The 11,088-nt window shown below is 37.3% G+C and overlaps 1 long non-coding RNA gene across 1 annotated transcript; it reads right to left on the reverse strand.

The window, feature by feature from the left end:
* Positions 1-189: 189 nt before the first annotated feature.
* LOC135936274 (uncharacterized) lies at positions 190-1,885 on the reverse strand. Its single transcript, XR_010574303.1, has 4 exons — positions 1,712-1,885; positions 1,421-1,571; positions 1,235-1,352; positions 190-1,169 (listed from the first exon to the last, which is right to left on the reverse strand). It is a non-coding gene; the product is annotated as an uncharacterized LOC135936274 (long non-coding RNA).
* Positions 1,886-11,088: the final 9,203 nt, after the last annotated feature.

Genomic DNA, 11,088 nt, shown 5'->3' on the forward strand with positions numbered 1-11,088 from the left:
AATACGTGGTATCCACGTGGATGATCTATGAAGATTCCACGGGGATAGTCTATGAAGATTCCACGGGGATGATCTATGGAGATTCCCCGTGGAACGGCTACGTGGAATCGCTGGGGATTTTTCGTGGATATTGTTTCATTTTTCTGGGTAATAATATCGCAAATAAAATTCATTTATTTGTATTTTAAATTTTTTTATTTATTTATTATTATACAATTTTGATTACAAAAAGATGACACAATACATGTACAGTAACAATAGATCAATACAGAGAATTTTTATCAATTTACAGTAGTGTCAATAAAGTTATGAGAAACAAGAAAATTAATTAAGAACGCTTAAAAATTTTAACATTCACACGCTTCGAAAACCCCTTAGTGTAATAATGCTCCCGAAAAATGGTGCCAGCTGTTTCTTTTAATTGAGAAAATAAGATTGAGAAAATAAAGACACACGATCTTACCGCTCTGCATTCAAAACCCTTTAATTGATTTGATTTGATGTACTAAAAGCAAAAGTCAGTCTAGCAAATCCCCTTCGAAACGTCAGATTTGATAAAAATATTATTTCCATGTTTCTACGGAGATTGGCTGAACTGATTTAGGTTCTCAGAATCAAAATAAATTATTTAAAACCCATAAAATAGCATGATTAAATCCTTGACTTAAGTCAATGGGAATTTAAATTGGAAGTATATACGGCTACGCCGACTTCGAACACTGAAGGCTTACACAAATGGCAAATTTAAATCCTATAATGACTATCAAAAATATTTAATTTAAAATTTCCAGCTGCCTAAACGTTTCTGGCAAAGAAAATTCAATGAATGAATGTCAGCTTCAACATAAATTTATTGCACACATACCTGTATTCACTAAAATAATGTTTGGAATTTAATTTAATTTTAATATCAACATTACAGTGAACACAGGTATGTGTATGCAATAGCTATTAGCCTTAAAATGAATTCTCTATACATAAAATATAACAATTTAGCTAAAAAATAGCCTCACTTAAAAACAAAATTACACATGAACCACTCAATCTTCGTCAAAGTTGTGGTCCAGCAATCAGAAGTCCTGTCACATAATTATGTAAGCTATTCGTCTTTGAGCTCCGAAGTCGCGTCGATTCCATCCGAGTCATAAATAGCACCAGCAGATTTAAGACTGAAAAATAAATTAAAATTGTTAGTATTCATGTTCATTATTGCGCAAAAAATTTAACTGATTACCTGGAAAATGCAGCATAAGTTCAGTGCAGGCTGGAATCCATCGTGCTGGAAGCTCTTCCCATCCATGACCGTGTCTTGACATCGTCGGCCTGATCTGCCGCAGCCAGAGTATACAAGCCTACAGACACAGACATAGAAAGGATGATTGTAAATATATGTAAAATGATAATTTTGGTGTCGGTGTACCTGTTAGCTTGTATTGATCTTGCACTTCAGCTGCAAACCAGACATCCTTTCAATAATTACATTACATAGTGTGTGGGGATCGCAAAGTTTCAGGACACAGCTTGCTCGAGTTGAATTGTTGTCACACAAAAAGTCAGCCTCTGGCACAGGTCTGCAAAAAACACGGCCAGATAATTAATTACAACGGAACAAATTGGCTTAAAACCAACTGAATTAACTATATTTATGTAGTTGAACTTTAAAACAGCGGCGAGAACATGACGTAACAAATAAATAATTCCAAGTCCTTACCTTTGATTTGCGGCATCTTTGCTGGGAGGGTTGAACAGGACAGGATTCGGATTTCACTGCAATCACCGACTTAAGAACATTGCTGGTCGACTTAGTGGCGAAATTGTGGCCGAAAACTGACATTAATTACGCGGCGGCGTCGTCCAACGGCTTTTTCGTTGCGCTCGGCTCGCGCGTCCGCGGTCCGCGCGCTCGCGGTCGTCTGTCAACAAACAGCAACAGGCAAGCGGCAGCGCTCATTGGCTTGCTGCGGCCAGTAAGAGTGCGCGCGCTTTTCAAAAGTTTGAAACACGGCTGCGGCTATTCTGGCGAGGTGGCGAGTATAGATTTCGGAATATATTTGGAAATATTGAGTTTTCTGAGCTAGCAATTAACTTTGATGATGGTTTATTAAATAATACTAACAATTTAACGTACCTATAGGAAATACCAACGAACCAAAAATGTTTTAAGTGTCCGGGGATTCATCCACGAAAACTCCACGGACACTTAACCAATTTCCAAAATTTAGAAATTTAAACAAGAATGACATGACCAATGAATTTAAAAAAGCGAAAAGGGGCAGCTCATGAACTGAACAATTTGCTTCAAATACATGCTATTTTTCATTTTTGCGTTAAGAGAGTTCCGTGGATCATTCGCGGATCATCCACGGAGCATCCACGGAGACCTTTCCACGAAGTGAAATTACACAAAATTTTAAAGAAAAATCAAATAAAATAGTTTTGGAGAGGCACTTAATTCATTTACCGATTATTATTCAGACACATATATTGATTATAAACACATGCTTTTGGGAAATTGGGGATCATCCACGTGAGTTCCACGGAGCATCCACGAAGACTTTTCCACGGAGTAAAATTTTAAAAAATAATAAAAAATTAAATAATCTAGCTTTGGAGGAGCACTTAATTCATTTACCGATAATTTTTAGACACAAAAAGTGATTTAAAAACACGATTTAGGGAAATTGGGGATCATCCACGTGAGTTCCACGGAGCATCCACGAAAAATTTTCCACGATGGGGAATTTTACAAAATTTAAAAAAATCAACTAAACTAGTTTTGGATGAGCACTTAAAATTCATTTACTGATAATTTAGACACAAAAGAGTAATGAAAAACATGACTGGTGAAATTGGGGATCATCTACGTAAGTTCCACGGAGCATCCACGGAGTTCCGTGGATCGTCCGCGGAACATCCACGGAGCATCCACGGAGACCCTTCCACGAAGTAAAATTTACAAAAAAATTAAGAAAAAATTAAATGAAATAGCTTTAGAGGAGCACTTAATTCATTTACCGATAATTTAGGCACAAAAAGAGCTTCAAAAACTCAATTTGGGAAATTGGGGATCATCCACGTGAGTTCCACGGACGTTAATTTTGCCCTAAAACCCCAAAAATTCAAACTAAATCTGCTCAAAAATGGTCAAATATCGAAAGGGAAAGTATTTCCAAACGAGTGCACTAGAAAAAATGGCAAAATAGGTTCGTGGAATTCATCCACGTAAAATCCACGGACGAGGTTTCGTGGTGGCAACGTGGATGGCCACTGGGGCAACTCGCGGTGGTTTTCCTTGTTTGTATACTGATTGTGAGCCGCTAAAGCAGTGCTCGGAAGGGTACGAAAAATAATAATAATAATAATAATAAATTCATTGCTAAATTAGCTCACGTAAAATTATTCCATTTTCGCTGGCTGAGTCATGAATATTTTTTACTGTTTAATTACTAATTACTAAACGGTATTCACCGGCCAGAAGAGCGTTTTGCGCGTGATTTTCCGTCTCTCCTTGTGCGGTCGGGCGTTCGCTAGAGTATAAATAAATTTGCAAGGATAAGAATGTCAACATTTTGAAAAGAGCAATCACCGAGTTGAATTAAAAAATCAAATTTATTTTAATTTATTAGAAAAATAGATGATTGCTTCTGTGTTATATGATTCCTTAAAAATTACATCATCTCTAAATATACACTTATAAATGGATTAGCTAAAGCAAACACGAGAGTTTAATTAGGGAAAAAGCAATAAATATATTTTTATTTTGCTCAAAACATCATAACAAGAATAGAACATTTTGTTATAGAAAAATAAAAAAACCGTACGAAGCTTTATGATCAATTTCTAATATTTTCATAAACTAATTATTTATTAAAATAAAACACACGTTAATTTATATTAGTCTCAGTGCTTGCTGTCCTGGAAAAACGTACATTTCCTCATTATTGTCCATCGGATTCTGCCTCAAAGAGGTTTGCATTATTCTTCTCATCCTCAGGGCCAGCCACAAAATAACAATACCGCACAAGACCAAGCAACTGAAGCAACACACGAGCAACCAAATCAGAATTTTGTTCGAAGACTGACATTTGCGATCATCTTCTGCAATACCAGCAGTTTCCAAGCTTTTCACGACTTCCGTAGTCTCTTCATTCGCGTAAATTGTAGTCAAGGTTGTGAGGGGAGGGGCAGACGAGTGCTGGCGGGTAGAAGCCGTAGTAAAACTCTGCCGAGTTTGCTCTTCTGTTGGATTTTTCATCGTAGTCTTAGAAACAGGAATCCGAGAAGACGTGGTCACTGATGTTGTTCCATTTGCTTGAGGCGTAGTCATGGCTGCGAAAGCAACAACAACGGGAGAGAGATTTTAGACTCTGTTGGTCGTTTTTTGGCGGGTCTATCTCCCGAAGAAATTGACTCAGATTTAAGTTTTTGACTCTAGTTTTTAAAGAGGGAGGAGCGGTTGATTCAGAACGAAAGGATGATGGGGATTATATTCTGTGGTTTTATTTTAGAACTGCTGCGAATCAGTATTTCTATACACATATTGAAATAAATATTTTGTGGTAAAGCACAAAATTTTATCCTAGATAGAGAGTACAATTTGATTTTATTTACCTGTAGACGCGCTGACTGCAGCCTCGAGTAGTTTATGCCTTTTCACATTGATAATAGTTTTATTTCGCTCCGTCATCCATAAATTGCCGTTCGTGTCCAACTCAAAAGTAAATGGATATTCAACACCCAGTTCTCCGACCTAAAAGAGTGCAGTGATTTGATAGTTAGCCTCAAAAATCAACTATTAAATCACGAGGAAAAATAATTTGGGCGTTAAAGTCAAAGTAATGCCACATGAAAAATATTTTTCTTTAAATTGCATGCTTTTTAACGTTCGTGTGCAGCATAATTAAAATTTAATCAATTTAAGCATAGGTATATTACCTCATAAAATCGCTGTTCAAGAAAGGGCTCTGAAACATTCCATTTCGAGATGTAACTCTGTTCGTAAAAGGCGGCATACAAGACATTAGCGCTGTCGATTAGCATTCTGTAAGGTCTTTCGGTCCATCTGCCGATGAATTCCACAGCAGCGCTTCCGCCTTCATTCTTCAGCTCAGACACAGACACTGAATACAGTTCTTTGAAATGATCTCTTCCAAGGTACAGCTGCCTCACTTCCCTGTTAGGAGAGAGGGCCAAGGAATACCATTTTCTCCCTGGTGTTTTAACTGACCAGGATTTGTCCATTTTTCGGCTATAAACGTCGATTTGCTCAGATCTTGAGTCCATGATGTACGCAAGGTAATCGTCTGGCGTTTTGTCCAGCACGATATCACGCAGGAACCTATTATTATATGAATGAGAGACGACTGAGTCTGGAAACTGGTGAATGCGATCTGCTCTGTCGTTGTTGACCAGGTCGAATATCAAAAGTTGGCCCGGACATATGTGGCTACCATCATCAAGCACCCACAACCGACCATCAGTATCCGTTTCTAAACCTCTGGCATTCTGGATCGTGAAACAGTTGTTTTCTTTCTGGCAAGAAAAATTAAAACAGTTGTTATATTCAAGCAGAATATTATTTTAGGTTGTTTATCTAATTGATCGATATTTAGCGATAAATTCTAAAAGCAGCAAGAAAAATCACGGAAATGATATTATTTAACATATTTTTTTGGACGGAATGATGTCTGAATTTTGTCTCATTCAGTACGAGACTCGTCTCTGTTGAAATACTTTTTATTAAATGCGAGTTTATTTCACGTCAAATGTTCCCAGTTTATTCTAAAAAGTTTTATTTATTCAGAGACTTACGTGTAAATCCCAGGAAGGGAAAGGAGAAAGCTTTGGAGATGCAGTCGACGTGCCGCTCGTTGGCAGCCACACCAGCGTGGCTGGATGATTTCCCAAAGACGAATCAAGGCTTAGAAATAGCCTTTCTCCAAAAACAGCCATGTATCGAAGATTAATATAGATTGGATTAAAATTTTGTCCAATCTGTTCATTTGGCCACATGAATTCAAATTGATGCCACTCGTAGACGGTTGTGAAGTTGACGGCGTTGGCCAGGCACACCCCAAGCAAAAAGATGGCGGCAAAGAACGCAGACATTGTGTTCGAGCTGAAAGCAAAAAAAAAATCAAATCGAAAAACGGATTTGATGTTGTTAAGAGAAAAAAAGTATAAAAAACACCGTTGTGGGACGATAAGGCGGTGGAATTGTACGTCCTGTTCACGCGTGTTATCGCTTCCCCAGAGCGTTTGTACCCGTTACTCCTGCTCGCTCAATCCAACGAAAAGGGGAATAAAAAAAACTGAATAATAATAGCCAAGCGGTTTTTTTGAGTCCAAAACACACCTCTTTTAGATTTAACCAAATTTTTTACTCAATAAATTAATTCATAAAATAAATGCATAAATTTTCTTACTCTCCTATCTGTTAAATCTCATAAAATATTTTTTTTTAAATATAAACAACGGTTAAAAATAATTTAATTCTGAACACAAATCAAAAGCATAGATGAGTTTCAATAAAACAGACCAACACGAATAGTTTTCTTTACCTTAAATGCAGCGAGAATCGCCCCCAATTTTCAGCTGAGCCGAGGCACTGCCTAGTCGACGTTGAGAGAGCGTCTAAATAGCGCTTTTACTTTTGATAACTCGTCGGGTTGGAGGTAGGAAATGGCAAACCGCATCATTTCACGTGATATTTTTGAAAAGTGCTTGGCCGGACGTTCTTAATAGTTAGTAAACATCCTGTTTAAGACACATGTTAATCGGCTGTTTTTAGTCTTGAGATATTTCTTAACTTACACCATCAAATACAACTGGCGGGAGGCGAGGAATAATTTAAAAAGAGAAATTGTAATCGACAATGCTAACAATAATGAAATTAACTAAAAATTCTAGAATTTATTAAAAAAAATGCTGGTAAAATTATTTATAAGACAAAAAAAATCAGAATTTTACGTTACTCAGTCTTTCCTGTAATTCATTAAGATGTGCATCATTCAGAGAACGATAATTATTATACAAATTAAATAAACAAAATTTCATAGATGAACTGGAGGCACGGCGTTATCTAAGCCAATGCTAACAACTGATTGCGGTTTTTTTCTTGTTTGTGGCAACAGCCGCAAAAGCAGTGCTTGGACGGGCACGAATTTTTTATTTATTTTCGGTAGAGTCATGTAGAAAGGAATAATTATTAATTTATTTACTATGAGGTTTTCACTCGGTAAATGTTTCGAGTGTTTTTCCCTGCTGTCTCCTTTGGGAGTTGAACACGAATGCGATGTTTTGAAAAAGAGCAGCACAAGAAAAACGAATATATAATAATCAGATTTAATTTTTAATAAAAATAGCTTGATGTGAAATGCTTCTTGTGCCCTTAAAAAAATTAAAAATTTATTTAAAAAGGATAAAGATGCTCACGAAAGTCTCAATTCCATCCTTCTTCACGTGCAGTGCTGCGCCGTGATTTTCACTGCCATGTGCGCCTTATCTTCACAGCATAAAATTCTGCCTTCTGCCCCCAGATATAAGGCTAGAGTTGTTGACAATGTACGCAACCGGCTCGACACAAGCGCAGAGCAAGTTGCATAGCCAGGGGAAATACACACAGACTTTTTTTTGGCTTGACTCTTAAAATATTTTAAAATTAAATAGTAAAATTAGGAAATGTACCGTTCAAACTCAGCAATGTCAAGCATTTTATTTAACTTTATTGTAAAACGGTGATATATTTGCAAGTTTTATAAGAAATTTATTAATTAGAATAGTTAATTAACACGGCCATCATCTTAATTAATTTTTGTAAATTGATTAGATATGAAAAACCAACAGTTTGGTTAGGGAATTATGCAATATATTTATTGATCTTCAAATATTCTTACAAATAAAAGATTATATATCCTGTTTAAAAATACGAAAAATCATATAAAGCGTTATTAATAATTTAATCAAATGCAACACTCTTTATTTTATATTAGTATCAGCAGACAACTGTTTGCTGAGAGATTAATATTACAGCAATGAAGAATGCAGAATAAATCTCATTAAGTTGGCCACTAAAGCCGAGTTTAGCCACTCTTAGGTAAAACCTCAAGATATTGCACCGACTCTGGTGGCTTGCGTCTCGAGTTTTTGTTCCGTGACGGTCCAGAAAAAGGTCCTAGTCCGACGTCATCGTAAATACATATTATCCTGCTCCGTTTTACCAACTTCGTCTTAATCTGGTTAATTCTGATCCCTACGAGAAAAACACGTGTTGACGTTGACACGAGTGCGGATTATCAATTGTAGACAAAAATATGAAAAGACATTTATTGGTTACTCACGGCATAGACAATCCTTAACAGTGCTCTTTTTTAAAAATATTGTTGATTTGCGGGGGTGAAATTTATATATTATATGTACTTTCCTTTCCAACGATTATAATTTAAATTTATTCTAATATGAAACCTTTGGTAAAGCATGAACGGACAAGCATTTTTCAGCAATTTGAGATGAATAAACAAATTTCCATTTTTTTCATCCGATTATCCAAAACGATGAATAATATGCAACCTGTAGCTTTACTTTCTAATAAATTGTTTGGAATCAAATTTGAATTTCCCTTGATTAACCAACAACGGCGTGAAATATTCCAAAAATGATAGAAACAGTTTATATTTCCGCCACTGCGTAGCAAGAGCAGGTTATGCAACCCGCAATAAGAGTGGCACGCGACTCGAGTGACGTCAGTGGCACACAATTGAAGGAGGGAGGGAGGAGGAAGAAGGCCGACAGCGCCACCAATGAACGAATCACATTTCCAGTTATAAAAAAGGAGGTGTTCTGGAAAGACGGCGCAGATTCTGATGTGATGAGTGATGAGTAAGAAAATAAGCTTTTCCTTATCCTCCTTGCATGCCATACGCGTGGAACGCGCCTTGTAAAAACTGTTCTCTGGTTATGCATCCTGAGAGGCTCATCTGTCAAGCCGGTTGCATACATTTTGTCAGCAACTCTGGTGATATAAAAGATGCAAACCAACCAAACACACTAAATCAATTTGCTAAAGTTTTTAATTCAAAGCAATTACAAAATAAATTTCGGATTTAATTACAACAAGTACATTTTTGAAAGCTGTGAAACTGCAAGTGGATTATTCTGTATCGTGAACAATAAGAAGCTGTTTTTCCATGGAATTGATGAGCATTTCCTTGCCGCACAGTGAGCATTTCCCACGAGCGCGATTCAAATGGGAAAATTGAATATGCTCAGAGAGACGACTTTTCCACACAAATTCCTTCTTACAGAAATCACACTCAAACTGACTTTCGATCAAATTGTGCGCCCTCGCCAAATGGTATTTCAACGATCTGAGAAGAGGAAAGCGTTTGGGACAGTGCGCGCGCATTGCTCCAAATTAGCTGCGCCGTGTGTATATTTCAGGTGAATTTTCAAGGTTCGAGCACTTTTGAAGTAACATTTGCATGGTATACATTTGAAGTCGAGATTCTTGTATTGCGAACCACGCCACGAGTTGTTTCTGTGAGAACTTCTCACGTGGTAATTCAGCAGTGAAAGCATTTGGAACGTCTTTGCGCATTTTTCACACTTAAACAGAGTTTCCTTGCAAGTTCCCCTGTGCGTTTGGTATAACCCTGAGCAGTCAAAGTTGCTTTTGCAGCGTTGGCATTTCTGCTTTTTCAGGTGGAGACTGAATATTTGCGAAGTTACTTCTGCATTGCATATTGAGCAAATTTTGAACGAATGATATTGACGGTCATGAATCTTCAGCAATTTCATCGCAGAGAAACATCTGTTGCACTTTTCACACTTGATTTTCTTGGGCAAATGCTTCGCAGCAATGTGATTTTCCAAATGCCATTTTTGCTTTGCCCTATGCCCACAGTAATGGCATTCGTGGATTTTGGCCTCGTCTTCCTTCTTGTGATTGGTTTCAAAGTGAGATTTCATTTCATCTTCAGTTTTGAAGTAAATTAGGCAACCTCGGAAAGTGCACTTCACCGTAAATTCAGCGTGAACACGACCAACATGCTTATGGAAGTGATCATTGCGCAGGAATTTCTTCTCACAAAAACAGCATTGAATATTTTTTCTTTCTGTTGGCCTCTCGTGGAAGTTCTTGACGTGCTCTGCTTTTTCCTCAATTGTGTGAAAATAGGTGGCACAGCTTCGTTTTTCACACCTGATGGCATTTTTGTGCGCCTTCTTTACGTGTTTCGCCAAGGCATTGCTATATCTGTATGACTTCATGCAGTAGAAACATTTGCTCTTCTTTTGATCAATTCCAGATTTCAAATCAGTTTCAGTTTCTTCTTCTTCGCTCTCCGGTGACTCATCAATTTCCTCCAACTGAACCCAGCTCTGCTCAATTTTTCCATCTACAAATGCATGAATTGTGATATAAATTTTCTTTATTGACCACTTCTTATAGAATTAATTTACCGAAATAACTTTTTCGCTGCTCTTGTGCCGCGTCGTCCAAATAATCCATATCTTGCGGCCACCAAGAATCAGCCTCGAAATCCAAGCCGTGTTTGGCCAGAAACCTTTTTATAAAAAAGAATATAGTAACGATAAAAATGACATTTCAAGAGACTCACTCTCCGTGCCAGACGCAAAAGTAGCAAATAAGGTCGTGATCCTCAATTTCCTCTGCAAATTCGTGGCCACAAATGTTCAGTAACCAAGTCTGCAGCTTCTCCTTGTCCACGTGGACAGCCTGGATAGCGCCGTCCGCCGTCGGACGCTCGCACAAAACGCAGAGTGGCCTCGCGGACGACATTTCAGAGCGAGAACCTATGAAGCAATGAGTTTTAATGAGGAGAAGAAGAAGGGTCGTTGAACTGCACGAAAATGCGCTTTCTAATTTAGAGGAATTCGGGATATTTTTCTCTAACATGTCAAACATTTAAATTGTGTGGCACCATAAGAATTATAGACCGAACCAAGGAATAATTTATACACTGATATTATCGGGAAGATTCCTCTATGTCAATTATAACAATATTAAATTGATTACTTTTCTTTATAGTTTTAGTTATTTACAATTCAAATGAGTCTGTGAGAGTTTAG

This window comes from Cloeon dipterum, chromosome 2 (assembly GCF_949628265.1).
Source record: "Cloeon dipterum chromosome 2, ieCloDipt1.1, whole genome shotgun sequence".
Taxonomy (NCBI): domain Eukaryota; kingdom Metazoa; phylum Arthropoda; class Insecta; order Ephemeroptera; family Baetidae; genus Cloeon; species Cloeon dipterum.